This window comes from Neophocaena asiaeorientalis, unplaced genomic scaffold, assembly GCF_003031525.2.
Source record: "Neophocaena asiaeorientalis asiaeorientalis breed wild unplaced genomic scaffold, Neophocaena_asiaeorientalis_V1.1 scaffold258, whole genome shotgun sequence".
Taxonomy (NCBI): domain Eukaryota; kingdom Metazoa; phylum Chordata; class Mammalia; order Artiodactyla; family Phocoenidae; genus Neophocaena; species Neophocaena asiaeorientalis.
In genome coordinates, this window is record NW_020172591.1 from 3,537,894 (window position 1) to 3,553,226 (window position 15,333).

The 15,333-nt window shown below is 38.5% G+C and overlaps 1 protein-coding gene across 1 annotated transcript in view; it reads left to right on the plus strand.

The window, feature by feature from the left end:
- ADAM23 (ADAM metallopeptidase domain 23) overlaps positions 1-15,333 on the plus strand; it is a 158,470-nt gene that overhangs the window by 47,169 nt on the left and 95,968 nt on the right. The gene's annotated exons all lie outside the window — the stretch shown is intronic.

Sequence of the window (15,333 nt, forward strand, 5' to 3'; positions counted from 1 at the left end):
ACATGTCTGCTAATTGGAAAGGCATGCCCCATGCTGTGGACTGAATTCCCCCTAAAATTCCTATGTTTAAGCCTTAACCTGCAATATGACTGTATTTGGAGATAGAGCCTCCAAGGAGGTAATTAAGGTTAAATGAGGTCATATGGTGGAGCCTTGATCTGATAGGATTAGTGTTATTATAAGATAGACACCAGAGAGTTTGCTCCCTCTCTCTCTGCCATGTGAGGACACAGCAAGAAGGCAGCCATCTGCAAGCCAGGAAGAGAGTCCTCACCAGGAACTGAATCAGCCAGCATCTTGTTCTTGGATTTCTAGTCTCCAGAAGTATGAGAAATAGATTTCTGTTGTTTAACCACCCAATTTATGGTATCTTTGTTCTGATTTTGGGGGGTATTTGATTTAAGATGGATATCTAGAAAATGCTGATTTAAAGAAATATATGCCCACAGTAGTTTGCTCATGAAATGTAGTCCATGCAATGCTTTTGAAAGAAGAAAACAGCCACACTGATGTAGTTCCAGCTAGATTAAATAAAGACCCTGGCTTTCGTGCTGATTAACATGGTTAATTCATTCTTTATTCAGCCAACAAACATTTATTGAGCATCTAGTTTGTGTAAGGTACTGTGCTGAGCAACCCAGGGAATTCAGAGCTGTGTAAAAGAATCCCTCCTCTCCAAGAGCCCATAGCAGAGAAAAGAGATTAAAATATATACAAATTATAGTAAACATGATAGGAAGCGACTTGGGAAGCCTTGGTCTTGGAAGGTTTTATGGGGAAGATGAGATTTAATGTTTTTCTTAAAGGATGCTCTCTTGGTTTTGGTTCTCCTGGTAGCAAGGAAATACATTTAGGGAGCTGAGGAGCGACAAGTGGAAGGGAAGGGAGCTAAAAAAGGGTGATTTCCCACATGCCCAACTGGGGCTCATTCCCACTGAGGAAACCCTGGGAGTCCATGGATTCATCCTCTAGAACATGCCAGAATATTATTGAACTGAGGGGTGAGGAAGCTGGAGTTTTGTTCACCAAGTGCCAGTCTGTCGTTGGTTGAGAGCTGTTTCTGGGGGCAATAACTTTTCAGTATGTCCCTCGTGCCTCCTCTCAGGTAGAAAAAAGCCAGAAATCTTAGGTATTTCCAGTCACCTGCCTTCAGCGTGTTATGCTGAGGCCATGTGGGCAGGGCATGTTGGAGTCTGCTACAGATGCTTCGATTTGGAAAGATGTGGTAGGGGAGAAAGGTGCATTTTACGTGGGGAAGTGGCAGAGCCAAGGTTTGAGAGCAGGAAAGCATCGAACCCCTGGTATGAGTGAAGACTAGTGAACCCCTTCTCTCAAAGAAGCCTGAACCACCGATCAGACGATGGAAGGCAAGCTGCCCGCTTGGAGTCACTGGATTCAGAGGGGGAATTTCAGTCTTGTTCTGTTGACTGTTTTTCCAGCTCTGCAAATTTGGAGATTTGAACTTAAAATTTGGTTTATAAGGAGAAGCATGCGGAGGAGAGACAGGTCTCCTGCCCCATTTTCCTTTTGTGAATGAATAGGAGCAGAAGCTGTGGCTGGGGAAGAGTGAGGCAGGTCCACCTGCAGTGCAGTCCGGGGCGGACTTGTGAGTTGGCTTGACTCCTGACCTAAGGTTGGCTGGCCATACGTGTCAGTGCTGACCCCCTGCTTCTCTCCTGTTATCTGCCTATCAGTCTCACTGCTGGAACTCCTCTCACACATCTGGGCGAGGGAAGGCGCTGGCTTTTGGGAATTCAGGCTTTTGGTCTCAAACTCGCTGCTGAGGCTGCCCGCTGAGGCATGTTTTCTGGTTTTGAGTCCAGACGAGTTAGAAATGACGAGTAACCTTGCTTTCCATTTCAAAATTCTGTGTCTTTAAGATGCTGCTAACTCGTAGGCTAAATGCTTTATTTCCTAATTTCAGGGGTCTGTAGAAGGAAGGCTATCTACTGCAATAGTAATGACGGTAATAGATCCTGTGCTAAGCCCTTTACTCATGTGCTCTAATTTAAATCCTGTCACCAACCCTGCAAGGAAGATGTGATCATTTCCAGCAGCCTGAGACCTGGTGACATTCAGTCACATGCTGTTGTGCAGCCTGGACAGTCTGTCTGGGGTCTTCTTCTGTGGCTGCTTTGATCACAGCCCTGGACTATAAATTTACAAGGGAGCTGGGCATAATTCTAATGCTTGCTCATCCGTTCACATTAGGTGAGAAAAAAGAACGTAACTATTTCAGTCAATTTTTAACAGTATAAAGAAAATGCAGAAGGTTCAGATAGGATTTAAAATAGTCCTGTTTTTTTTTAAAAAAAAATTTATTAGGTAACATTTGTTTATAGCATTATGTAAGTTACATGTGTACGTTAGATTTCTACTCATGTATACACTACAGTGTGTTTACCACCCAAACTTTAGTTACCATTCATCAGTACAATTGATCCCCCTTACCCGTTTTACTCCTCCCCCCCTCATTCCTGCTCCTTCCTCTCTGGTAACCCCTACTCTGTTCTCTGTATCTATGTGTTTGTTTTTGTTTGGTTTGGTTTATTTGCTTAGTTAAGTTTGTTTTCAGTATTCTACATATGAATGAAATCATATGGTATTTGTCTTTTTCCATCTGACTTATTTCACTTAGCGTAATACCCTCAAGGTCCATCCATGTTGTCACAAACGGCAAGATTTCATCTTTCTTTTAAAAATATTTATTTATTTATTTATTTGGCTGCATCGTGTCTTAGTTGTGGCATGTGGGATCTTTGTTGCGGTGCGCGGGATCTTCGTTGTGGCGCTCAGGCTTCTCTCTAGTTGTGGCATGCGAGCTCTCTAGTTGTGGTGTGCGGGCTCCAGAGCACGTGGGCTTAGTTGCCCTGTGGCATGTGGGATCTTAGTTTCCCGACCAGGGATTGAACCCACGTCCCCGGCTTTGGAAGGAGGATTCTTAACCACTGGACCACCAGGGAAGTCCCAAGATTTCATCTTTTTTTTATGACTAAGTAGTATTTCTTTGTATGTATATATACCATATGTTCTTTATCCATTCATCTGTTGATGGGCACTTAGGTTATTCCAATATCTTGGTTACTATAAATAATGCTGTAGTGAACATAGGGGTGCATATATCTTTTCAAATTAGTGTTTTCTTGTTCTTTGGATAAATACCCAGAAGTAGAATAGCTGGATCATATGGTAGTTCTCTTCTTAATTCTTTTAGGGCTATCCATACTGTTTTCCACAGTGTTTGCACCAATTTACACTCCCACCAACAGTATATGAGGGTTCCCTTTTCTCCACATCCTTGCCAACACTTGTTATTTCTTGCTTTTTTGATAATAGCCCTTCTAACAGGCATGAAGTGATATCTCTTTGTGGTTTTTATTTGTGTTAATTAGTGACGTTGAACATCTTTTCATGTGCTTGTTGGCCATCTGTATGTCTTCTTTGGGAAAATGTCTATTTAGCTCCTCTGCCTATTTTTAAATTGGGTTGTTAGTTTTTTTGTTGTTGAGTTGTATGAGTTGTTTATGTATAAGGGCTATTAACCCCTTATCAAATACGTGATTTGCAAATGTCTTTTCCCATTTGATAGGTGTCTTTTTGTCTGGTTAATAGTTTCTTTTGCTGTGCAGAAGCTTTTTAGTGTGATGTAGTCCCATTTGTTTATTTTTCCTTTTGTTTCCCTTGCCTGAGCAGACATATCCAGAAAGATATAACTAAGACTGATGTCAAAGAGTGTATTGCTTATGTTTTCTTCTAGGAGTTTCATGGTTTCAGAAATTACGTTCAGGTCTTTAGCCCATTTTGAGTTGATTTTTATACGTGGTGTGAGATAGTGGTCTAGTTTCATTTTTTTGCATGTGGCTGTCTAGTTTTTCCTACACCATTTATTGAAGAGACGATCCTTTCTCCATTGTATGTTCTTTGCTCCTTTGTTGTAAATTGACCATGGATGTGTGGGCCATCAGTTCTGTTCCATTGACCTATGTATCTGTTTTCTGCCAATGCCATACTGTTTTGATTACTATAGCTTTGTAATATAGTTTGAAATAGATTGTTTTGGGTAAGATGAACATTTTAACACTGTTCATTCTTCCAGTCCATGAGCATGAAATATCTTTCCATTTATTTGTGTTTTCTTCAATTTCTTTCAACAGTGTCTTAATAGTTTCCAGAGAGCAGGTCTTTCACTTCCTTGTTTAAATTTATTACTACATGTTTTATTCTTTTTGTTGTGATTGTAAATGGGCTTGTTTTCTTAAATTTCTCTTTCTTCTAGTTCATTGTTAGCATTAGAAATGCAAGAGATTTTTGTATATTGATTTTGTATCCTGCAACTTTACTGTATTCATTTATTATTTCTAACAGTTTTTTTTGTGGTGTCTTTAGGGTTTTCTATGTATACAATCATGTCATCTGCAAGTAGTGACAGTTTTACTTCCTCCTTTCCAGTTTGAATGCCTCTTATTTCTTTTTCTTGCCTAATTACTCTTGTTAGGACTTCCAATACTATGTTGAATAAGAGTGGTGAGAGTGGGCATTCTTGTCTTGTTCCTAATTTTAGAGGGATAGCTTTCAGTTTTTCATCATTGAGTATGATGTTAGCTGTGGGTTTGTCATGTATGGGCTTTATTATGCTGAGGTACACTCCCTCTATGCCCACTTTATTGAGAGTTTTTAGTGTTGAATCTTGTCATATACTTATTGGCCTGTAAATTTTTTGTGTGTTGTTCTGGTCTGGTTTTGTTATTAGGGTAATGTTGACCTCATAAAATGAGTTAGTAAACATTCTTTCCTCTTCAATTTTTGAGAAGAGTTTGGGAAGGCTAGGTATTAAATCTTCTTCAAATATTTGGGAGAATTTACCTGTGAAGCCACCTGGTCCTGAACTTTTGTTTTTTGTTTACTCTCTTAATCTCTTTACTAGTGATTGGTCTATTCAGATTTTCTATTTCTTCATGATTCAGTCTTGGAAGGTTATATGATTTTAAGAATTTGTCCACTTCTTCCAGGTTGTCCAATGTGTTGGTGTATGTATGTGCTTGTAATATTCTCATATAATCCTTTGTATTTCTCTGGCATCCATTGTTATTTCTCCTTTCTCATTTCTGATTTTATTTAGCAGAGCCTTCTCTCATTTTTTCTTAGTGAGTCTAGTTAAAGGTTTGTCCATTTTGTTTACCTTTTCAAAGGTCCAGCTCTTAGTTTCAATGATATTTTCTGTTCTCTTTTTAGTCTCTTATTTTATTTAATCCACTTTGATCTTTATTATTTCCTTCCTTCTGTTGACTTTAGACTTCATTTGCCCTTCTTTGTCTAGTTCCTTTAGGTGTAAGGTTAGATTGTTTATTTGATATTTTTCTTGTTTCTGGAAAAAGCCGTGTATTGCTATAAACTTCCCTCTTAGTAAAAATAATCCTGTTTGTTGAGCAGACCAGACCATCTGTTACGGGCCGAATTTTGTCCCCCCACCAAACTTATACGTTGAAGACATAACTTCCTAGTAACTCAGAATGTAACTGTATTTGGAGATAAGGACTTTAAAGAGGTAATTAAGTTACAATGAAATCTTTATGGTGGGCCCTAATCCCATATGACTGGTATCCTTTAAGAAGAGGAAATTTGGACACAGACTTGTGTGTGCACAGAAGAAAGACCATGTGGGACATGGTGAGAAGGAAGCCATCTGCAAGTTGAGGAGAGAGGCCTCAAAATGAAACCAGTGCTGCTTAGACCTTGCTCTTAGACTCTAGCCTGCAGAACTATGAGGAAATAAATTTCTGTTGTTCTTTGTTATGGCAGCCCTAGCAAACAAATACACCAGCCTCATCCATTTATTGCTTATTGCAGTGGGATAGTCAGCATTAAGCTGCTGCTTGTTAATGGGTAAGCCTGTTTGTTTCTGGTAGCTAATTCTGCTGCTGTAATTTCAAAGTGTTGTTCTGAGAGATTATGGTCTCTTTTGCATTTACGTACTTCAGGGAGAGTAGAACTATTTATGCAATTTTGAAAAAGTTTCTGTGATAATAAGGAAGCTTAAGAGGCACAGATCCCCAAAGTTGCTGTGAGTATTGATTGCCACTGTGCCATTTGCAATACAATGAAGATAAATATTGCTTCTCCTATGTCCTAGAGGCCCAGTTGTGTTCTAAGATTTCCAGTGCTGGCAGGAGTGAGCTGCTGTGGGGTTTCTCTCCTTAAGTCATCCTTTCCTGTATATTTTTAAGCATTTTGATTCCATAGTACAGGGTAGTTCTTTTTGCCTTACTTTCTCTCATCAGGTGAGTATCTATCAGGTCTCCCTTGGGCATTTCTGTTTGAAGAGTTAAACCTATATTGAATGCTTTGGATAATATCATCATCATTTGCTTTTGATGACCCATCTTTAAGGTGCTAGATCAGGTCCTGAAACTCTTGAAAAGATTTAAAATAAGTATTGCCTAAATGTTAGTAGGTTCTAGTTCTATTTTATAGGATGTGTATCTGACCTACTTTCAAAATGGGTTGAGAGTGACTTCCACAATTAAACATGATAGCAGAAGCATTAAAAGCAAAATCACAATTAAACCATTGGTATATTGTACTGATTTTTGGTTTCCGTAGGTGGATGAGATCTAGTGTTAAGTAGTGAAGGACTGTGGATGTTTGCCCTCTACCTGCAGTAGGAGACTTCATTACCCTCTCCCCTTCTTGCCTGTTGACAATAATTATTATGGGTGAATGGGATCCAGAGAAATTAAACACCAGGCTGAGGAAATCATGAGGGCTATAGGAGCTAGATTTAAATTCTCTTAAGTTCTAAGAAATGAGAAGACTGTGATTGCCCAGAAATGAGGAGCTGTGGTGATAGCCTCTCACACAGAAAAGAAAAAGAAATAGGCATCTAAGAATTTCTAGCAGAATCAAAGGGATCTAATTGTCAGTGGGATCACATGGCATTGTTTTTTTGATCTGGGATGTATTGAATTAAGAGACTATTACTTAAAAAAATTTATTTATTTATTTTTTGTTGTGTTGGGTCTTCGTTGCTGTGTGCGGGCTTTCTCTAGTTGCGGTGAGCAGGGGCTACTCTTTGTTGCGGTGCACGGGCTTCTCATTGCGGTGGCTTCTCTTGTGGAGCACGGGCTCTAGGCACGCACGCTCAGCAGTTGTGGCTCACAGGCTTAGTTGCTCCACAGCATGTGGGATCTTTCCGGACCAGGGCTCGAACCCATGTCCCCTGCATTGGCAAGTGGACTCTTAACCACTGTGCCACCAGGGAAGCCCAAGAGACTATTTCTTGACTGATGGATTAAAGAAAACCTTTTGCAGGTGTCCACCCCCATGCAGAATGTGGCCAAATTAAACTAGAACTTAGTTCATTCTTCAGACTACTTCTTGGTCAAACCTAAATAGGAAAAGAATTCAAGACAGATTAATGTTAATGAAGAATTACAGCAGAAGTTAATTTTGACAAAAAAATTGAAAAGCACAGAGGATTAGCTGTTATAAGGCATCTGAGATGAGTTAATTGCATAAGCTGCTGATTTTAGATCTTACTTTTCTGACAGTTAAGTGGGAAAGGCCAGGTGCTGGGGTGTATAATTTCCATTATCTGATAAATGAAGTTTATCTGTCTGTCTAGAGATATAAATGTTTTCCTATCAGGGAGAAATTTATCCCTTTGGTGCTGGTGTAGTAGAACATTTGGTAGCATAATGGTTAATGTCTGCAGCCATGATTTTGTGAATGACCAGAAAAGTTACATAAATGGACTTCTCACGTAGTAACCAAGCATAATATACTTTCTTTTTTCTTTTTTTTTAAAGAAGATGTTGGGGGTAGGAGTTAATGAATTAATTAATTTTTGCTGTGTTGGGTCTTCGTTTCTGTGCGAGGGCTTTCTCTAGTTGTGGCAAGCGGGGGCCACTCTTCATCGCGGTGCGCGGACCTCTCACTATCGCGGCCTCTCTTGTTGCGGAGCACAGGCTCCAGACGCGCAGGCTCAGGAGTTGTAGCTCACGGGCCCAGGTGCTCCGCGGCATGTGGGATCTTCCCAGACCAGGGCTCAAACCCGTGTCCCCTGCATTAGCAGGCAGATTCTCAACCACTGCACCACCAGGGGAGCCCGGGGAGCCCCCGCTACTTTCTAACCTCAGTGGATTGATGGATAGATTTCTATTGATTGAAGCCTTTTATGAACCTTTTCAAACACTTTTTTCCAGAAATGTTTATTGAGTACCTGCTAAGTCCCAGACAGTGTTGAAGCTGCCAGAGAGAAACTCTTCCCTCATGAAGCTTACAGAACAATGGAGGAGAAAGACAATCCTACAGCCATCTCAATTACATACAATCTGAGAAGTGCCGTGGTGGGGAAAATTGAGGGGTGGGATTGAATAGGAAGCTAAAGTTTATGGAACTAAATGTCTAAGCCCAGACCTAAAGTGTAAGAGTTGGCCAAAGGTTTGAGGGTCAGAGAGTGTAAGGGCCTGAAAGGTAGGCAAGAGAGATGAGGCAATAACTACCCTGTATCAACAGCCCATCACTTGCATACAGCCCGTGAGCATTCCATATCAAACATTGACTCTGCAGGCTTGGAGAAATTGATAAAATCACACAGCAAGTTGGAGAAAAAATAGAAACTTTGTCATGGCAGGGTGGTATGTCTGGGGCAGCTTTGTAAACACACACCTGAAAGTACCACCACTTGCTGTTTTTAAAATTGTATCTTTTAAGCAATAGGATTTTTTTCTCCTATAGGAGCTGTGGGCAGGAAGGTTAATGAATTTTACATTCTTCTCATCATCTACTTTGTTTTTTGCTCTGAATAGACAGTAATTGCCATTTTAGTACATCCAGCAGAATTTTATCTCAACAAAGATGGTCCACATTCCTCCCCATGTAACCTCCACAGAGGAAATGATAGACAAGGGGAGCATGGCTGACCTGCCGACAGGTTAGATTTCTTACAACCTGCTTCTGATATAATGGCTATTCTCTGTATAGTTCATGATTAATGGAATATTATTTCATGTACTCTGTCCTGGCAGTTTATTTTATGCCATGTTCTGACTTTTAATTCATTAAATAGTCTTTTTTCCTACTCTCAAAAAAAAAAAAAGAATACACAGTAAGTGACAGAACTGGCATCAGAATTCACGGTCACCCACTGTCAAGGCCTTTGAGAGTTGAGATGTTTTTCAGCAATAAAGTAATCCCATTGAAGTTATGTTTCAAAAGCTCTACAAAGGTGAACCTTAGCTATACATAAATAGAGACATAAATTTTATATCACTTGACTTTTTCATCTTGCTTTGCTTTCACTACTCCTATATTTTGCATAAATTAGTCCCAAACAGTAACTTATTAAATTTCCTTTAAGTACTGTAAAATCTATATGAAGTAAGGGTTTGACGTCAGATAAAAGAGCTCATTAAGATTCTTGGTCATCATCTGCTGCCAATAAGAATTATGTTGTTTTCTACAACCAATGTTTTGGTGATTCATAGGCTAGAATCATCATGTAGGATCATTTCCCCTAATCTTTTAAAATTATTTAAAAATTAAATAATTTAAAAATTATTTTAAAATCTTTTAAAATTATTGTAAGAGTAGAATCTCCAATATTAGAACCCAAACTATGGTTTATTATGACTTGTTTATAGAAGTGTTCTAAGGGGTCAGTTCTAACTCATCTTCCATGATGATAACCATGTGCTTTAGTATTTTGATTGTGTTTAAAGACAAAATCTATATAGGCTTTTTCATGTGACCATTTCTGCAAAAAGTTTCAAGTCTTTAATTCAATAAAAATAATTTTAAAATTAAAAAAGAATCATCTATCTTTCTTACAGGAATATTTTTCAAACAAGAGGCTGAAAACCTCTAATACATTGTAGAATGCACATTTCTTCTTCCTTTATTTTTTTGCCCAACACTTCATACGTGTAATAAGTTAGACTAAACTATGTGACAAGAAGGATCTCACAGCATAAGGACAAGACTATGTCTCTTATAAATCGGTAGAATTTCTTAGAGATTTGATTGCATCTGAAGCTCTTCCTCATTGCTGTTAGTATCTATTCATTGAATGCTGACCGACCTGGTACTTGACCCCAAGGAGACGCTTTGCTCTTTAAAGCTATTCAGAGAATGGTAAAGGGTTTCTTTATGTGACTCCTGGCACTTGACCATCCTCCCCACTTCCATCCCTCTACACTGTCCTAGGTTAAGGGAAAATAAAGAAGAATAAGATGCAGTCTCCTTATGGAGCCCACAGACTAGGGTGGAATCAGGGAAAGCTACACAGAGGAGGGGATGGTTGAGCCGAATTTTGAAGGATGAGTAATTCAAAGATGAGTGGTTTAATATTTTTGGATGGGCAGGGGAGCAGTAACTCTTTACGGCACCCGTTTATTTTTGCTGGCGAGTCAGTGTTTGATATGGAATGCTCACTGGATGTACACAAGTGATGGGCTGTTGATACAGGGTAGTTATTTTGCATTTTTTCCCCCACCAGTATCTCTACCTGATACAGCTTTAATAGTCAGAAGCAGTCTTATGGGCTGTGAAAATGAAGTATTGTTATTTTACTGAGGTTAAAAATTCATCTGTGCCCTTTTCTTTGGGGGAGGTTTAGTTAACTTTGTTCCCATGAAATCATTAATGCACTCGCGATGGAATGCAAACATTTAGTGACAGCAGTGCTCTCAGAAGTAAATAATACATCTACCTTTTTTCATCCAGCTTTGAATACCTGGTCCTTTGTGCGCTTTTGATTTGGTGAACTATAGAAAATGAGCAAACTGCAAGACACTATTAATTATTCTTTTTCATAAGAGCAGTTTGAGGCAAGGTTTCCAGGTCTGAGGATTAAAGGCGTCAAACTGTTTCTACACCCGGCACCATCAGCAAGATGCCCATATTGCGTGTTCTTTGTTTTGACTGTATAGTTCTCCTCAAGATATGCTGTTTGGAAGTACTTATTATAATTCAAATATTGCATGACTTATTTGAAAATAATTTTTTTCTGTTTTATATGCAGGATGCTTTTCTTTCTTCCTGCAAGGCTCAGTAGATAAGGCTTGCTTAATATCTGGTGGTGTTGATCAGATACTGATGTTGATGTAGAGTATCTTATAGCGTCGTCCCCATTTTCCTATAGTAAAGGTACGTAAAAAGCCAACAGAAAACCAGTATTTTTGGCTGTTTCTTTGAAGGCCACTTCCCGGTAAGTAATAATTAAATTACATGGGCCCCAAAGTACAAGCCTCACAAATCCTTAGGTGTTACTCAGCATGTGTGTAGCACAGGTGTGTGGGTGGGTAACCATGATAATGGATGATACTCCTACATTCATGAAAATTGGCCTTTAAGAAGGACACAAAACCTTTTATGTTACTAAGACTTATCTCGGTCACAGCAGAGGATGATATAGGACTCTGGAATCCAAATGTTTTTCTTAGTAGAATTTCCCTAACAGCTCCGTAGCAATGCTTTTTATAGAGCAGCTTAGGTGCCTCTCTCGTATCTTTTGTGCAAAATCCAGAGGTCAGTCCTATCCTTGCTTTGCTCTTGGCATCAGGGTAAGTCCAAGAACGTGAGAGTGTGCGTCTTCGAGCTAGATGTGCTTAGGTCTACTCTGATCTGTCTTCGCCCGTGAGAGGAGTCCGTGGTTAGCTGGGGGATGCTTTCCTGCCGCCGTTAATCCCTCTGCCATCTTCCACTTCTGATTTAGGGCTTTGAATGTAGCAATCCCATATTTATTATTTTTTAAAAATAGAAAATGTTTTCTTACTACGTAAAGAAAGCATGATCCAAATTATCTTTTGAGAGTTGGACTTAATTGCATTATTTCCTACTCTGGTGTTTTTGAGAGTTAAAAGTCAACATATAAACGTCCTTTTTAAAGGTCTTGTTTCTTGCATTAGAAGAGGCTAAGAGCTAGGTGACCTTGCTTCCTCTTTTGATTTGGCTAAAGTGTATGATTTTTGAATCTCCACGTTGAAGTTGGAGGGATTTACAAAGGCTGCTGAATTGATTAAAAGGGTTTTCACGATGTATATGTATATCAAATCATCACATTGTATACTTGAAATATCTTACACTTTTGTCAGTTATACCTCAATGAAGGTGAAATTTTTTTCACCTTTATTTGTGATCCCTGAATGAAAACTATTACAGGTATATTTGTGTATTTGGTTCCTGTTTCCAAGAACAAGTTACAGCTTCTTTTACGAGCTTCCTTTGAATCATGAGAAATTGAGGTTAGATAAATTCTTAAAAGTCAAGCAGTCCAGCTCCCTAGCTGATTCTCAAATCCTTTCTTATCCCCACTGAGTAGTCTTCTAGTGTATTCCAGAACACCTTCAGGCCTCAGGTAGCTGATTCTTAGACTGTGCTGATTTATCAAGTCCTTTTAAAAATATCTGTCTGAAACTTTTTACCTCCAAGTCTCAGATTTTGTATTTAAAATCCACTCATTCATGGAGACTAGATATTAGTCTACTTCATTCAATTATCAGCACTTTCTAGAAATCGGTTCCCATTGTCCCCCCACAATAGCCAAGACTCTGTTCATAAGGTGTTCACCTAGAATACAAAGTAAGAATGCAGATCATTTTTCACATACTTGAAAAGTACTATTTTTTAAGCATGTAAGAAGTCATTTATGGTTTCTCCCTGCCAGTGTTCAGTATTATTAAACAGCAGGAGCTTTTTGCAGTCTAAAAAATGATATTTTGAAGTCTGTAAGAACTTTCTGCAAGGTGAAAGCAATTCAGGTTGAATTCTGCCAGATTTTTGCTATCTCAACATGTTTTACAGATGAGCTGAACTTAATACAGTCTATTAAGAGAGCAGTTAATAAGTACCCATTAATCGATATACAACCCAATGTATTAAATATAATTTAGTTTTGTTTCTAAAATTGCATTGAAATATGATAAAACCTTTTTGCATTCTGGTTAGGATCGAAATGCAGTAACCTAAATATATTTTTAGTGTCTTCCTTGGAGAAAATATTAGGCTATTTCAAAAATCAAATTTGATGTCCAAAATTAATCTGTATCTGATCTGATTGTACTGGGAAGGATAATATAAAAAACACACTAACTTCCTTTGCCCTAGTTTGGAGAGTGAGGGTGGTGCATGGAAAAATAATCTAAAAACTGTCACTGTGAAATACCATGCTTTTAAATTTATTATTTATAATGTCTATTATTCTTAACGTATCTACCATTCAAATCTGATTGAAGATTCTCTTTTTATATACACACAGCAGGCACCTGTATGTAAGGGTGTGCCCTTTAAATTGGCTAAGTGTTTGACCATCCTCTTTATTCAAAACAGATCACCTTCTGATGAGTTTATGTTAAAAGATTTCATAAATAACTGTAGTTATTTTCTCCTGTGTTATCTGTGAACCAGCAAAAACATTTCCTCTGGGTTAAGGGGTATAAAGTTTGTTTTTTAAAAGCATGTTCTTTTTCAATAGCATGCTGTTAATTGAATCTTTACCATGTAAAACAAATATTAATGGTGAAAATCAGTATTTTCCATTGACTTTGAAGAACAGTAGAAAAGAAGCCAGGCACCTATAAATAGCACGCTTTGGTGATTATGACTGATATCTTGTTAATTTCCACATGAACTTCAGGTGCAGAGGGTTAGTGTGACACAAACACCAGACCATTAATCATCTTTCTCATTCATGTATTGGAAATACATACGACAGTGGCATAATATACTGTGTCATGGATCTGGGCAAAGCCCCAGTATTGTTTGCTGTTTTCATTTTGGTCTATCTCCAGTCCCCTTCTTATTCTCCCCACCCCTATCCAAATGAGGCAACCATTTTAAGGTATCTTACATGATCTTTTATCTGTATGTGTTCTTATCAATATATATATATATATATATATATATATATATTTCAGTTTTGTGGGCGTGTAATTTTATTTCATATAAATGGTGTTATGCTACTCAACACAATGTTTAAAGATTTATGCCTGTGACTGTGTATATCTAGTCCATTATACCTAACTGTTGGAGAGTACCCTATGGAGTATGTCCAACACTCTTCCATTCTCCCAAGGGAGAAGTCTAGATTCCCTTCGGCTCTCTACAACCACAAGCCAGGTTGTAATGGACCTGTGGACCCGTTGCCCATGGAACTGTGTAAGAATTTCTCTGGTGCATGTACCCAAGGGAGGATGCTGGATCATACATTGTAGACAGATTTATACATAATTTGATGAAGTACTGCAGAGTTACCCTGAAGAAAGGCATGTTGCTCAGTAGAGCATCCCATTCATTTGTGGGATGGATCAAGTGATTTTTTTTCCCTCCAGGCATAGTTATTTTCTGTATGTTGGGAAACTGATTGCTTGTTTTTATTGGTTAATGATTTCAGAAGTATAAGATTAAACCTTATGAGGTGAAGCAGTATCTCCTGTATAAATTAGTTCCCTTGGGATTCATGAATTTGGTCAGGCCACTGTGATCCTTCGGGAAACGGACTTTTACTCTTCCAGTGCACAGTGTTGTCTGATGTTGTCATGGTGTTAATTTGAAAAACTAGCATAATTAAAAAGGAGAAGCATATTCACTTTGTAGAACTGGATTCATATTTACTTAAAGTCAAGTGTCATACCGTATGCCAAGAGAGCGCCTGTACCTGTGGCATAAGAAGAAAAGTTTATGTATATGACTTCTTACAGTAGATGAGATAAAAAGGCACCTGTCTGAAAGTTGGACGAGAGGAGATAAGAGGTGAGAAGAGGAAGAGGGATGAAGGAATACATGGTCCGTTAACACCTAGAACCTTGCCTGGCATGCAGTAGAGATGCAGTTAATATTTGTGTGATGAGTGAATTAGTAGTGCGGTATGGTGGAAAGTATGCTTTAGATTTATAGCTAAACGTTTTGATTTGCATTCTGATTCTGCAACTTGGGGAAATCCCAGAACCATTCTGAGCCTCAGTTTATTAAACTGAACTGAAACTGATAGGAGGACTAAGCAAGTTGCCCTCTGTGAAAGAGACCAGTGTATATAATAGACACTTAACAGGTGCTCAGTTCCTTCCGTAAAGTACATATTTCTATTTCCTGACCATTAAGCATCTTTTGCAAATATTCTGTCATAAGTTGACTTTAGTCTTGGCCTTTTTGATGGCTGGTGTAAGGGTTTCTAAACAGTCCCTTATTTTCTGTTTTGCTATTCATGGAAGTACTTGACTGAAAACTATAGTAAGGGTCTATTTGAAAACCATTCAAAATGATGACCACTTCACTTACACAATTGTGTATGCTGAAACGACGTAAATTTTGACCTATTTTTTTCTCATCACCTAAAAC